The sequence below is a fragment of the Anastrepha obliqua genome, chromosome 4, assembly GCF_027943255.1.
Source record: "Anastrepha obliqua isolate idAnaObli1 chromosome 4, idAnaObli1_1.0, whole genome shotgun sequence".
NCBI lineage: Eukaryota > Metazoa > Arthropoda > Insecta > Diptera > Tephritidae > Anastrepha > Anastrepha obliqua.
Window position 1 is genome coordinate 15,198,022 of NC_072895.1, and position 15,197 is coordinate 15,213,218.

General features: G+C 34.7%; 1 protein-coding gene across 2 annotated transcripts in view; it reads right to left on the reverse strand.

Moving 5' to 3' along the window:
- LOC129244918 (aquaporin AQPAn.G) overlaps positions 1 to 14,396 on the reverse strand; it is a 70,479-nt gene extending 56,083 nt beyond the window's left edge. For both annotated transcript variants that reach the window (XM_054882828.1, XM_054882827.1), the window contains exon 1: positions 14,202 to 14,396. The gene's annotated coding sequence lies outside the window, so the exon portion shown is untranslated. The remainder of the gene's footprint in view (positions 1 to 14,201) is intronic.
- Between the last annotated feature and the right edge of the window lie 801 nt (positions 14,397 to 15,197).

Sequence of the window (15,197 nt, forward strand, 5' to 3'; positions counted from 1 at the left end):
GGCGCTGATCGTTCACTAAATTTTAGAATAGAACAGTTAAGTGCAGATAATCCTCACGATTTTGGGTTGTTCTTATTGTTGTTGTAGCAGAAATACTAAGCCCTGTCAGTGTAGTGTATATCACCGGTCGTCTTCGTCTAACACGTGTAAAAGTAGACCCAGTGTGTTTCAGGCAGAGGTAGCCGCAATCAAGGAGGCAGCTGATTGGCTGCGCACATGCGTACTAACAGTCAAGAAAATAAATATGTACTCCGACAGCCAAGCGGCAATAAGGGCCCTCGGGTCTATGACGGTGCATTCGGAACTGGTCAAGGAATGCCTGACCTCACTTTCGACTGCGTCCGAATTCTTTGAGATCAGCCTCATCTGGGTTCCTGGTCACAGCGACATTGCGGGAAACTGTTAGGCGGATGAGCTGGCCAGACAAGGGACATGTGAGGTGATTTCCTCGCAAAGGGAGAGAATTGGGATCCCCCTGACTACCTGCGGTCTGCTCCTGGAAAGGTGGGCATTGCACAAACGTGTAAGGTCGCGAAATCCTTCTGGCCTCGTGTGGCCCGGAGGCGCTCGGGCGAGCTTCTGAGGCTGACAAAATATCAGCTCTCTAATCTCGTGGGTTCTCTCACAGGACACAATGCGCGAGGAATGCATGCTGTGAGACTTGGAATCACCTGGAGTTCGTTTTGCGCTGGATGTATGGAGGTTGGAGTGGAATCATCTCAGCACCTTCTCCTTAGCTCCCTGCTCTGGCGGGGCTGAGATCCAGGCATTTTGGCTTTTACTTCTTTGCCACGCCTACTGATATAGCTGGCGCTGACATTAAAAATCTGATGAATTTCATCAGCAGCACAAAGCGGTTGACGCACACATAGTCATCGTTCATAATCCGCACGCTCCTAACCATCCCAGCACCACCTCTCCCCGCCCTCTCCCTGCATCCCATCGGCCTTTCTCTTATACCTCACCTCCTTCATAATGGTATCACAAAGGACGAATCTTTCTTCGTCCAAGTGTGCTCATTCCCTGGGCAACCATAGCAACCTAACCTAAGGCCCAGGAAACATGCTGTTTCGACAGGTTGGCTCCAGAGGGAGAAGGGTGTTAGATGAGTGGGCTTAGTGATGCATATGAAAAGGTGCTTACTGTCATGAGTTTGGTATGTACGGGTCAATTCAGGATAAGTAGGTGTTTAACCTGCCACACTATCCAGAACGTAATTGTGCCAAGGTTACGCGGGTCTCACGGTGAAGCTGGAGCTTTTCATCTGCTGTAGATGGTGGTTGGACTAGGATTACGTCATTGGGTGGTCGGGAGCTTAAGAAGGAGGTGATGGTCTCCCGATGAATGTCGTTTATTGTCTGTCTAAACACTGTCTGTTTCAGTAGATGTCTGTTCGCTTTGTCCTGGATCTCGTCGGCGTAATTGAGGAGGTGTCTGATGATGTGCCTGGGAGGCGGCTCTGGCACAAGGGTGAAACCTGCGGTAGCACCCAAGCAGAAACTGTTTGCTGAGCAGTTTATAGTGCTGCTTTACAAAGATCATCTGTGTCTCGTTGTGAAGGTGTTGAAGAGAGGACATCAGGAGGCAACCCATCGCGGTCCGAATATCAGTGTTTTGGCAAGCTTTATCCTACTCCGTGTCACTCGTTCCAGGAGACCAGACAGGCGCAGCATAGTTTAGAACCAATTGCCAATTGCCTTAAATGTCGATAGCAACAATTCTTTGTCATTGCCCCAAGTGCTGCCGGAAAGTGATTTGAGAACCTTGTTACGATTTTGGGCTCTAGTGGCAATTGGGTCCTTAGGTGTTCTTTAACTAAGCAACTAAAATGTGAAAGACTTAGACTTAAAGAGAAGTCGGGAATCGACAACGCCTTTTTTCTTTGCCAACACAGATTTTATTCTATTCTCAACTACTCAATATTTTTATTTCTGGTCACCCAACTGATATAATATTGCAAGGTCAGCTAGTGAAGGTGCGTGAATTGGGAGCCTCCGCTACTGACTTACGGTGATTTTAGTTTTGCATGCATTTTTGGGTATGAAAAAGCTATCCCTAAGTTAGGCGCCGTGTTTACTCACAATTTATAACCAACCTAATCGACATTCAAAAGCATTTCAAAATAGTTTTAAAATCGTGCACTTAACAAGACATCAAAGAATTGTTTATTAGTAGACTGCTTGTGGTGAATCACAACCGTAGTAGGTGAAAGTGGGTATGTGAGTCAAAAAGGTCATACAAATTTTTTTTTGGTTAATTTGGTGCCATTCACATAGACGAAAAGGGGGAAGCGATTATCGATTGGTCAATTCGATTCAGATTTGAATGGAAATGTGCTTTTCCGCCTGGACAGCAAACCGATGCACAAAAATTAAATTAAGTTGCTATAAGGGACTATTTTCCTATTCTACTTATGAATAGAGAGATGGATCGTATCAAAAGATCATCAATAAAATAAAAAAGTATTTTGAGGACCTCGAGAAATCATATTATTTGAAAAGCATGAAAAGAGAAACATTGGATGAAGTGTAGCGATCTAAGGGAAACATTTTGAAAAATAAAATGAATTTCAAACCCATAGAACCACCTGTAAAATCCTCATTTAAATCTGTAGGGACTCAGACGCTATCGCTACTCTTTAAAAGTCGGAGACATGGTGGGATCTAGAAAGAATATTCTTCGAATTAAATATCTGTTCATGTTAGCTATTTTATAGCAAATATTGATGGATGTATGCATCTCGCAACGAAAACTTTCTCTCCAGATTTCCTTCTCTCATAACATCGCAAGTATGACGAGCTTACAGGATGAGTAAAAAATATCCGAGCTTTGCTAGAGCTGGAAAAATACTCGATTTGTTGGTAAGTTTAATAGATTTAAGTCTGACGAAATGGAATATGAGAACGGTAAAATTGGCTCACTGCGCTCAAATCGAAATCTCTCTCAAGAAAATGTAAGCTTATCATAAATCAAACAATGCTAAGGCCAGTGCTTACAAACGATGCTGAGATGTGGTCCATAACGCTCACGCAAGAAGAAAGACTTCAGATCTGCGTAAGCATTATTTTGATAAAAATGTTTAATTGCATATACGAGATGACAACGGCGAGTACCGAAACCAACGAACTAATTGACCTATGCAACGGCGAAGACGTTGTCAAGTTCATTAATATGTAACGACTTCGTTGGGCCGGTCGCGTAGTTCGTATAGCAGAAACGCGACCACAGGAAAAAATAATAAACTTTAATCCAAGTACTAAAATTTGTGGCGTACGCTGATGCTGTGCTGCTGATTGTGTCCTAATACGATCAGTGGGATCGTTTAAAGGGCACTAAACGAACTTAACTCTTGGCCAACAGGCTGTGGCCTAAGTTTAAACGCGAGAAAAACAGAGCTTGTGCCATTTTTACGAGTACCACACAAGGTTAGTGCAATGAAATCATGTCCTAGGAAGGCTCTTAATACACTGACACAATTTATTCCGATAGATCTGTGTAGCAAGAAGATGGCAACTATGAGTGCATTTAGGTTAAAAGAAGCGGGTCGCGAGATTTGCGCAAGAGCCCCCTCTTATTTTTCAAGTGCAACTACGGTGGAGGTTCTGTTATGGTTTGGTGTGCATTTACATCGAAAGCAACCCTTGATATGCAGTTGACATCATTGCGAATGAATAGCGGCGACTAAAAAAACGTTTTGGAAAATAGTCTTCTTGCTTTTATTCAGGATAATCGGGAAATGCAATTCGTTTTTCAGCAAGACAACGCCCGAATCCACGTAAGCAGGGAAACAAGGCAGTATTTGACCGATTGTTCTATAGAAACTATGGACTGGCCGGCGTGTTATCCGGATGTAAATCCAATAAAAACATTTGGGGTATATATAGGCAGAAGAGTTTACGCCAACAATCGCCAATTTGACAACACCAAGACTTCGTATATTTAGGAATTAGCACTACCACCGAAAGACTTCGTATAATTAGGAATCAGCATTAACACCGATAACAATGTTAGCCTGGAAATCCAACGTATTCTACGTATTCTCTCTTGCCAACAAGTGCTACTTTGGACTAAGTAGGCAACTGAGCAGTAAAGTCCTCTCTCGACGAACAAAACTAACACTCTAACGTATGGCTTAGAAGCTTGGACGATGACAACATCCGATGAAGCGACGCTTGGAGTGTTTAAGAGAAAGATTCTGCGTAAGATTTTTGGATCTTTGCACGTTGGTAATGGCGAATAACGGAGGCGATGGCACGATGAGCTGCATGCGCTTTACGACGACGTAGGCATAGCGTAGCGAATAAAGATCCAACGGCTACGTTGGCTGGGTCATGCCGTCCGAATAAGGCAGAATGGGCTTCTTTAGATGCAAATTTACTTAAAAAGTTAACAGAATCGCTGAAAAAAGGGTTATTTTGTGTCGCTAAGGCAAATGGTGCTTCCATAGAATACTAAAATATTCTAGACAGAAAAAAAATTCGAAAAAAGTTGACTTTTGTTAAGCGATCATTTTAATTAAACGGTGTCCTATCATTTTGAAACGCCTGGAAATACTTTTGTTACTTTAATCGATGTGTAGAATTTTTATTTCTGAAATCTAAAAATTAAAATACTTTGAAAAATTATTGGTGTCTTAGATTATGAAACACACCTTATATGTTTCCGTGTGTTCAATCTTTAAAACACCCACGAACCAATTACTTTTGAAGCGAGTGGATACTCATACATTGTAGTTGTAACTGTAAAATATTAGCTGCACCATTCACATTCACATGCAATGGCACTAAATCCCCAATTGGACTGTTATTAAAATTCATTTTGTACTCTTTCACAAATAAATTCATAAATTTTTTTAATGTGGCAAACCGTGAGGTCATCCTCTGCTTTCACCACAATGTTTGTCCTTTGAGGCTATAAAACGGCAACAGCAACATTTATAACATTTATGACTTTTGACGGCAAAAGAAAAATTCCATATGACTTAGCGGTCTCTCTGAGTTCACTGCATTTTCAGAAATAAATACATATAAAGACATCAAAGCTATCGAAGTTATCGCTTGCATTTATTAAATTTACCATTAAAAATAGTCCAAGGAACGAGACCACATGAAATACACACAAACATATACACACAAAAAAATTCGACTTAAAAGCCGCTACATTCGACTGGAATTCGTTGCTATGAACTTGCACACTTACGGGCAAATTAGTAAGTGCCTGTGAGACTTATTTGTTCTCATTGAGTTCTCATTAACACTTTTACACCTGGTGGCCCCTAACAACAATAACAAGCAATGGATAAACGTGTCCAAGCAATGATGTTTTCATAATAAATCTAAATTTAAATATAAATCCATGCATGAATAGAGAATAGAGATGTAGAGTGTACGGTAACAAATTAGGAACATAAAAATGTTTTGAACTTGTGCCTAAACAAGAATGATAGAGAAACAGATTGAGTCTTCCCAATTTGCCGTGACGTAAGAGCCCATGAATAAATAAGCACAAGAAAGGGGATTTACTTGTGTGTGAAGAAGAAGAGTAGGCAAAAACAATGGAAACAACCAAACCCTTTCTAGCCACGGCGTTTTGCGCATAAAACGCAAGCAAACTGCATTTGGAAGCTTTATGTTCATTTGTGCTTTCACAATTTAACACCCGGCGCTTCGCTTTCAACAACAAGCACTGCTTACAGCAACTTAAAAAAAATTACCCATTCTGCCTTCCATTCTTTTCGCGTATAAAGGACTTTTGACCTTTTTTTTACTTATATTAAGTCTTTGCCCAAAATAATACTTCACTTCTTTTTGTTTGTTTCTACTTTGAATAAAACAATGTAAACAACGAAATATGTAAACAAAGCACACATTTTTGACATTAATGCCCAAGGCGAATTAGTCAGCTGTTCTACTGATATCAGCTTCTACAGATACAAGACTCACGCCTTTCGAATTCGCTTTGGCAGCATCGCCTCAAATAAACAAACAAAAGGAAGACGAAGAGTGAGCGAAAGCAATGGAAAGTGCCAAAGACAATAGATTAAAAAAATTTAATTAAAAAATAAAATATATTTAAAAAAAAAATTAATTAATTAAAAACAAATTTTAATAAAAAAAATGTATGTACAATAAAAAAAAATTGTATATAAAAAAATTTATAAAAAAAAATATATAGTAATATAATTTAAGATAAAGTGGATATGCACGTCGTTCTCTCCTTGAAAAATCGATAGTTATATATAAAGGGCGGTTGAATTTCAAGGGCCGATGTTGAATGTGAACCACACCTAAACGTCAAGGACACCGTTGGACTTCTTTCTTTGGCGTTATTTAAAAGAAAAGGTGTACGTCGATAAGCCAGCAACAATTCAAGAGCTAAAGGATGAGATAGTTCGGCACATTAACGGCATAGAACCTCAATTATGCCTCAGCGTCATCGAAAATTTGGGCCATCGGATGGAGGTGTGCCGCCGAGGCCGCGGCGGCCATTTGGTCAATATTTTGTTCCATACATAATTGAGCCATACCAATATTATAATAATAAAGAAAAATGATAATAATTTCCTAAAAAAAATGTATTTTATTCAAAATCAACACCGCTCCTTGAAGCTTAACCACCCTTTATATATATAATTGGCGCGTACACCCTTTTTAGGTGTTTGGCCGAGCTCCTCCTCCTATTTGTGGTGTGCGTCTTCGATAGTTGGTTGCCTTTATTATTTCGAGGCTTTTCTTACACACGCCGCTGTTTAAGAACGACCACCGGATTGTGAGAGCCCAAATTTAGTAAAACTAAAAAAAATTCCGTAACTAAAACTGTAGAGCATTACCCTACAATTATTAATAAAAACAAAACCAACAATGTTACTGTAAAATTATCAACAAATCCAATCCCTTTTTCTTGCCTCCACACCTAAATTTTTCTCTTCGATAAAAGGCGTAATAATCACGCGAAATTCGCAGATAAGCTGCTCCAGATTTGTATGTACCTACATTTGTACGCGTATATTTAAACAGCGCCAGTTTGCCAATAAAAATCCAATTTGTACAACGGCAGACGTAGATTAGACGTCATAACCGCTAAAGCATTGCAAATATGTTAAGAATTATCGCTTAAAAAAAAGCATACAAATACAGAATTTTATTGTGCGGAGTCGTAAAGTTTAAATGTTGTATTGGCATGAGATAATAAATAAAATAATAAAAGAGAAATTCTTGTTTCCGATTTCACAACAGAAAAAACTAGTAAAGAAGCGGCCAATCTTTTGCGCATGTTTTTTTTGTTTTTTGGTTTTTTTTTAAGAATATCGTAGTCATATAAGGATTATATTAATAGTTTATAGATTATTTGACTTATCTTATAAAACTGAGTGTTACTAGGAAACGATAAAGGGTCTCAGGCAGCCAAAGCTATTTGCAGAGAATGTTAATGGACGACCATGTCCATTTTAACAATAACAATTGCGCCTTCTCGTTGCATTAACATTCTCTGTTATTGACCTGCATTAATGCTATCGGTCTGCTATTGTCACTGTAAAAATAAAAAATAAAACGAATATAACCGAATAAGTTAAAGCTTTAATACTCAAAGGATTATGGTGGGAAAAATTGTTAAATATTTCTAGTTTTACTTTTGGCGCAGCTCTTCTTTCTTTCGGATGCGTACTGTACCTACAACTGTACTGGAGTTTTCCTCGAAACTAAGAACTAGAACAAATCTTAACCAATTGGCTTGAAATTTTAACGGTATATTCATCAATAAATTCTACTTGGACATACGGATGACTCTTTTAATATTTACCTATACATAGTTTTGGGTCGGCTGCCGAATGGGTTTGTGCGTGACTACTATCATTCGGTTGCGAACGGTATTGGTATGTTTGTAAACGAGAGCAAAACCAAATATTTGCTGAAGTCGAGGCGGGTGGGTTCTCATTCTCTTGAAGCAGTGCAGCATTTTAAGTATTTGGGAGTTCTGTTCGCATGTAGCGGTGATGAAACTTCTGCAGTCAGGCATTGCATCATCGTGGCCAACAAAACATTTTAATGCCCACCTTAACTTGTTCAAACCTCCCGGCCCTTGCCTAAAGCTTGTAGCTTGTTGTAGCTAACTATGTACAAGGCCCTTATCCGACCAATTTTAACGTATGGATGTGAGCTATGGGCTCTTAAGGTTGATGACTGCGAGTAGATTGCATAATTCGGCGGAATAATCGGCGAACAACAACTCTCTCTTATTATAAAGAACTATATTTTTATTAAATTTTGAGGAAAATATTGTAAATAATTTGGGAGTTCTGCAACATTTTTTTTTATTTATTAGAACAGTAAAAGTCTTGCCGTCACAAGGTATGATATATATATATATAATTGACGCATACACCCTTTCTGGGTGTTTGGCCGAGCTCCTACTCCTATTTGTGGTGTGCGTCTTGATGTTGTTCCACAAATGGAGGGACCTACAGTTTCAAGCCGACTCCGAACGGCAGATATTTTTATGCGGAGCTTTTTCGTGGCAGAAATACACTCGGACGTTTGTCGAGGGGCGACCGCTATTAGAAAAATGTTTTTCTTAATTTTGGTGTTTTTACCGAGATTCGAACCAACGTTCTCTCTGTGAATTCCGAATGGTAGTCACGCACCAACCCATTCGGCTACGGCGGCCGCCACAAGGTATGATGGACGCAATATATTCTGAGTACATCGCGCTTTTCGAGCGGTGATGGAAAAGGGTTAGGGACAATACTTTTTTAACACACTTTTATTAGCTTGGGTTGTATGTATGTATGTAACGGAATCTTTGAGCTTAATTTTCACTGGCTTCTAAAAATCGGATCGACTTGGAATTTTACACACCTATCAAGGACCGATGACAATGCAATAATTTGATAAAAGTTTTCCATTACCCTTAGTAGGATTGCCAGGATTAATATTTTCTTTTTTTACCTGTGGGCAAAAAGTAAGGTGAATTTGGTTGTAAAATGAAAAATCTTTATTTAAATCAGTTTCTCAAGCTCCCTCCACGAAATAAGTTCTTCATCCCGATTATTTTTTTATCACGGCCGATAACTGCATAGTTTTAGACTCACAGTCGATAAGAAAGAAATGAAATATAACACGAATATATCAAATCATTTATTCACTGACTGCAATGATAATAATAATTTTCATTCATAATAAAAAATAGTTTAAAAAAAAACTAAAAAACACGTTTTTTGCTAATCGAACTAAAAAGTACAAAATAAATTTTAATGACAAAGAGACCTATAATGAAGTAATAGCAAATCGAACGATCAGTCATAGTCAACTACCTCAGAACAGAATTATAACAAAAATTAAGATACAAATAGAGTAATTCAAATTAGAGTTAAAAGCGTGGGATGCATTTTGCTTCACTTTCATAACCCTCTGTACATAGGTGTACATAGTTGCCAATAGAATGATTGTAATATTTACTATATCAAGCATCCTTTCTGTCTGTGTAGTGCGACAGATTGCCCACTTTGTTTTGAGAATGAGGAGCACATTTTGTGTACCAAGCCCGACAGGTCAGCAAGAAATTGAAACACTTTATTAAAAAGGATGTAGGTATCTTGGAAAACTTTCAATAGGCACTTACTACTGCACTGTCTTAACATAGCGGGTAACACCCGAGCAATGCTGATTGATAGGAACGACTGTTGTTGGAGTGCTGCTTCTGACAGGATTCAAGTTAAAAGAATGTAGCAAAATATGATTTGAATAAATGTAGTAGAAATATGAATGACTAAATGTAGTCAATTATGATTTTACCGATCTTTATTGAAGCATTGTAAACAAAAGTGCGGCTGGGATTTACACATTTAACAACTTTTTTTAATAAATTTTTAGCTTTCTTAAACCCAAATAATCTTGAAGCCTCATCATAAAAACCAGAACAGTTTTTCCGCACTTTATGGACGCCTCCTTTACGTTTGTAAACAGCCAGTAGTAACTGGGAGTCAAAATCAAGTTCAATTCATGTAGTTGTGCCATGGCCAAACACTGCTCAGAATCATCAACGCGTTCTTGTTTTTGGTCAATAGTGCGCAATCGTGGCACCCACTTTGAACAAAGTTTTCTCATAGTCAAATGCTCATGCAACATAAAGCCAACACTTTCTTTTAATATCTTTACGATGTCTGCTAACTCACGCAGCTTCACTTTTCGATCATTCAGAACGATTTTGTGGATTTTTTTATGTTTTCTGGTGTTACCGCCTCATTTGGACGTCCAATGCGTTGTGCATCAGACCGAGATTGGTGTCTCTACGACCACGTTTGAAGTCACTAAACCATCGTTTTATTGTCCCTATAACACATCTCAAAACATTGCTTCGCTTGAATGGTATTTTTTCTCATCAAGAATTAGTGCAAAATTAAAACACGAAATTCTCTTTGTTTCATTGTTTTGGAAGTAACAAAAGTAGCGTCACTCTTGACACAATAACTCACGAATAGAATATCATGAAACTTTAACAGGTGTCCTTTTAAGGTTAGCACTAACTGAAAAAGAGGTGAATGCCACAAAACTGGTGCCATCTATGTGTTAGGCCCAGAACTTTTCAAGCCATGTGCTAAGCTGCAACCAACTAAAGTCCTTTTTCTCGAAAGCATGACTTTTGACTTAAGCGATTACAGCTTGAGACCACAGCTTTAACAAATAAATGGTGCTTTCTAATTAAAATCCTTATCTTAGTTGTTTGTAATGCATTCAAGCAGAATATTTTAACAAGAATTTATAAATATTTCTGTAAAATTTGCTAATGAAAAAAAATTTTAAAATTATTTATTTATTTTCCCCCTACTATGAAATATTTGGGTATTAATTGGTGCTATTTAAAAAATTTAGTCACTTATTAAATTGTTTCTTTTTCCATATATTTCCAAATACGCGCGCGAAATTATACACAGATTTTATTGAAGTGAACTTTTTTCGCTTAATTCTTAAAAAAAACTTAAAGCAACTCACAAAAATAAAATAAAATATCACTGCATTGCAAAGCACTGGTTTTTTATCAGCTTCAAACAAGATTAATGCCTATAAAATACTCAAGAAACCTTTTGCAGCATAAATTTAATTCACTCCGGCTAATCAGTTACCGATATGTGTCACAAACATAAGCACATACATACATATATACATTTAATAAGAGAAATATGCCATGCATTGCCAATTTAGCACAACGCAACGAAGTACACAAACAGCTCATATTTGGAAATTCCAAAGAATACTCGCTTTGAAATAAGAAAAAATGAAGAAGTCACTTCGCGTTGAAAATGAAAACTTGTAGTGCAATTAGAAACTGTTGTTCGATTAACTGTTATTTAGACGTACATACGCAAGTAGACTAATCCATACATACATATAAGCAAACATATATATATTAGTAAAATTAGGAAATACAACAGCAGAAATTAGACGCAAGGTTTTTTACTTTTTAACTTCACGAAATTTGCGGGAAATCATGACCAAAGATTTTTTTTATTGTTATTATTATTTATAGAGGATATATACAATATAACCCTAACTTAATTAGCACACTGGCCTTCGGTGAGACATTTTTTTGTTTGATGAAATATTTGAAAATTTGTATCTAAATAATTTTTTGTCATTTTGAGTTCGATAAAATATTCTAATATATATTTTCGTGAATTCGATAAAATGTATTCATATACAATAATTATTATTTTATGTTTTTTTTGGATTTGTTAAAATATTTCATTAATAAGTTTTATTTTTATTTTCTTTTTATTTGAGAAAATATTTCAGAACTCTTTTCCAAGTATTTTTTTTTAATTTTATTTGACAAAAGTTTTGAAAAACCATATATTTTGTTTAATATTTTTTTAAAAAATATGTGAGAAATCGAACCCAAATAATTTTGTCATTTGTTATTTTATTTTAAAAAATATTTATTTTTGTTATTTTTGATTTGATAAAATATTTGAAGTATGTTTGTTATATTTAACTTTTTATTTGAAAAAATATTTTTTATATTACATTTTTTTTTTTACTTTTATTAAAATGGCGAGGCAAAAGTTCACAAAACGCCAGGGTATTCTACCATCTGTGTGATCACTGGTGTGTAAGGGAATGGTAAAATTCACTCATAGTTTCTTTAGTAAACGAAAGCAAATTTTCATTTGAAAACCCACATTTGATACAAAAAAAAATTATAAAGTAAATAAAAAAAAGATTAAAAAATAAATAAAAAAACAGAATTAAAAAAAAAAAATTAAAAAATTAAAAAATAAATAAAAAAAAGAATTAAAAAAATTAAAAAAGAAAAAAAATAATAATAAGAAAAGAAAAATAAAAAATTAAAATAAAAAGATAAAAAAAAAATAAAAAAAATAAAACAAAAAAAATTAAAATCGTAGCAACATTTTTTATTTTCTTCAAAATATTTTAGTGAAAAAAAAGTTACAATATAAAAAACCAAAGTTGGGGTACGCTTCTTTTATTAAAAATATAAAATATTTGCATATGATTTTTGAAATATTTTATAAAATTAATGACTGGTTTCAACAAAGAATATTAAATGTATCAGGCTTTTAAAATTTAACAAATTTGTATTGAAAATATAAAACTTTCAGTTTTAAACGCCTGATAAGTTCTAAAATTGTTTGGTTAAAACAGGCATTAATTTGATGAAAGGTTTCAAAAATCATATCTAAATATTTTATATTTTTAATTAAAAAGGCGTTTTTTAATTAAAAATTGAAACTAAAAGGGGTTTTACCAATTTTTTTACGTGATAAAATTTTTTGAAAAATCATATAAAAGTATTTTTAAATATTTTATATTTTTAATGAAAAAAGCGCACCGAAATATTTGTTTTTTACCATTTTTTACGTGATAAAAGTTTGTAAAAATCGTATAAAAAACATTTCAAAAAACATATTTTTTACTATAAAAAGCGCATCCAATTATTTGTTTTTTACCATTCTTTACGTCATAACATTTTTTGAAAAATCATATTAAAAAACCTTCCAAATTTTTTATATTTTTAATGAAAAAAAGCGCACCCAAATATTTGTTTTGTAAAAGTAATTTCATTTAAAATATTTTTATTATCATTATATTTTATTAATTGACGAATTTTTTTAAAAAGTGTACCCAAATATTTTATTTGTTTATTTGAAAAAGAACACAAAACAAAATTTTTCTTAGAATTTTTTTTTTATTTAAAAAAAAGATACCCAAACATTGGTCTTTACCATTTTTTTTACATTGAAATGTTTTGAAAAATCATATAAAAGTATTTTCATTTTAAAATATTTTTATTATCATTATATTTTATTAATTGACGAAATTTTAAAAAAATCATACCCAAATATTCTATTTGTTTATTTAAAAACGAATATCCAATTATTTTCGCTTAGAATTTTTTTATTTATTTTATATTAGAAAAGAGATACCCAAATTTTGGGTTTTTACCATTTTTTTACATTAAAATATTTTGAAAAATCATTTAAAAGTATTTTTATATTAATATATTTTTATTATCTTCACATATTTTTAATTGGCGAAATATTTTAAAAATAATACTCAAATATTTTATTTATTTATTTAAAAAATAACATCCAAATATTTTCTCTTAGTATTTTTTAATTTTAAAAATCATGCCCAAATATTCTATTTGCTTATTTGAAAAACAAGACCCAAATATTTATTCCTTATATTTTTAAATTTATTTTTAGTTAAAAAAAGTTACCTAAGTATTATATTTGTTTATTTAAAATAGACCAACCTAATATTTTTTCTATGTATTTTTTTTTTTTGTATTTTAACGTTACACAAATATTATATTTGTTGTATTTATTTGAAAAAGAACACAAAAAAATTACTATTTTTCTTAACACTTTTTTATTTTTTTTATTAAAAAAGTCACTCAAATATCCTTTTTGTTTATTTGAAAAAGAACACCCAAATGGTTTTCCTTAGTATTTTTTTGTTTTTTTTTTTTCAATTTATGAAATGTTTTAAAAGTCATACCCAAGTTTTTTGCATTTTTATGTAAAAATCATTTGAAGGCAAAACAGTTTCCACTTAAATTTCACACAATCGCTACACACCTCAATTGCACACGCACCAAAAACGCTTTAAATATTTACTAAAAACCTTTGACACTTCACACAAATTAATTAAAAATTTAAGCAAAATGGATTTTTTCTATACCTTTGCGCCGATTGTGAGCTTAATGTTGGCTTCAAAAATGCACGTAGGGCAAAATCTTTTGCGCGAGCACAAACAAATTACTAATTTGAAATAATATGGCCGGTGCTGGGGGATTTAATGAACTAACACCACCTGTTGATCCGCAAAGCTTATTGCGCTCCGTACACTTTAACGTCTAAACAAATACTACACAGCGACGAAAATTGCAAAGCCCAAGACGACACGACCGCCAGCAGCAAACAGCAACGACCGCTAGCAGCAAACAGCAAAAGCAATATTAAGCGACAACAACACAACAGCAAGCAAGCGCTAACGAGTGTAAGAGCCGAAAGTAGCAACAACACGAACTGTTGTAAACGGCGGTAGCCTCAAATGCTAGGGAAAACAACAAGAAACGCAGCGAAAATGTAACTGGAAATGGCATTGGTTTTTGTTGTTGTTGCTTTTCTTGTGCCCTAATCGCATACGAAGCCCTCTGATAAAATATGTAATTAAAAGAGCATAAAAAATAGAAGTAAGATAGGTTATTGTAATAAATTGTTGCTGTTTTTTTTCAAATTATTTTTGCTGGCGCTGCCGCTGCTGCTGCCGCTGCTGCTGCTGTTGTTGTTTGCTGTTGTCTTTATCGCCTTTATTATTTTTACATTTTACATGCAACAGTTGCTGTTGTTTTTGCTGCTGTTGTTGATCATCGTTGGCTAATCGTCACTAAGTAGGAACTGGAAAGCTACTGTTTGTCTGGCTATCGGGGTGTGGTGCGGTGTGGCGCTCGCGGAGTGGTGCCAACAATTTTGATTACGGACTCGTAAGTGATGAACAATACCTACATACATACATACATACATGCATACATACTTACAAGGAGAGCTTACATACATCAGGCAGTAGTTTTACTTTTAGCGGCGCCCAGCCAGAGCTGTTGATGTAACGTAGAAGGTTGATGAAATTAAGGTTGAAGCAACGCCCCATGCTGTCGAAGAAAGGAGCACCAAGTGA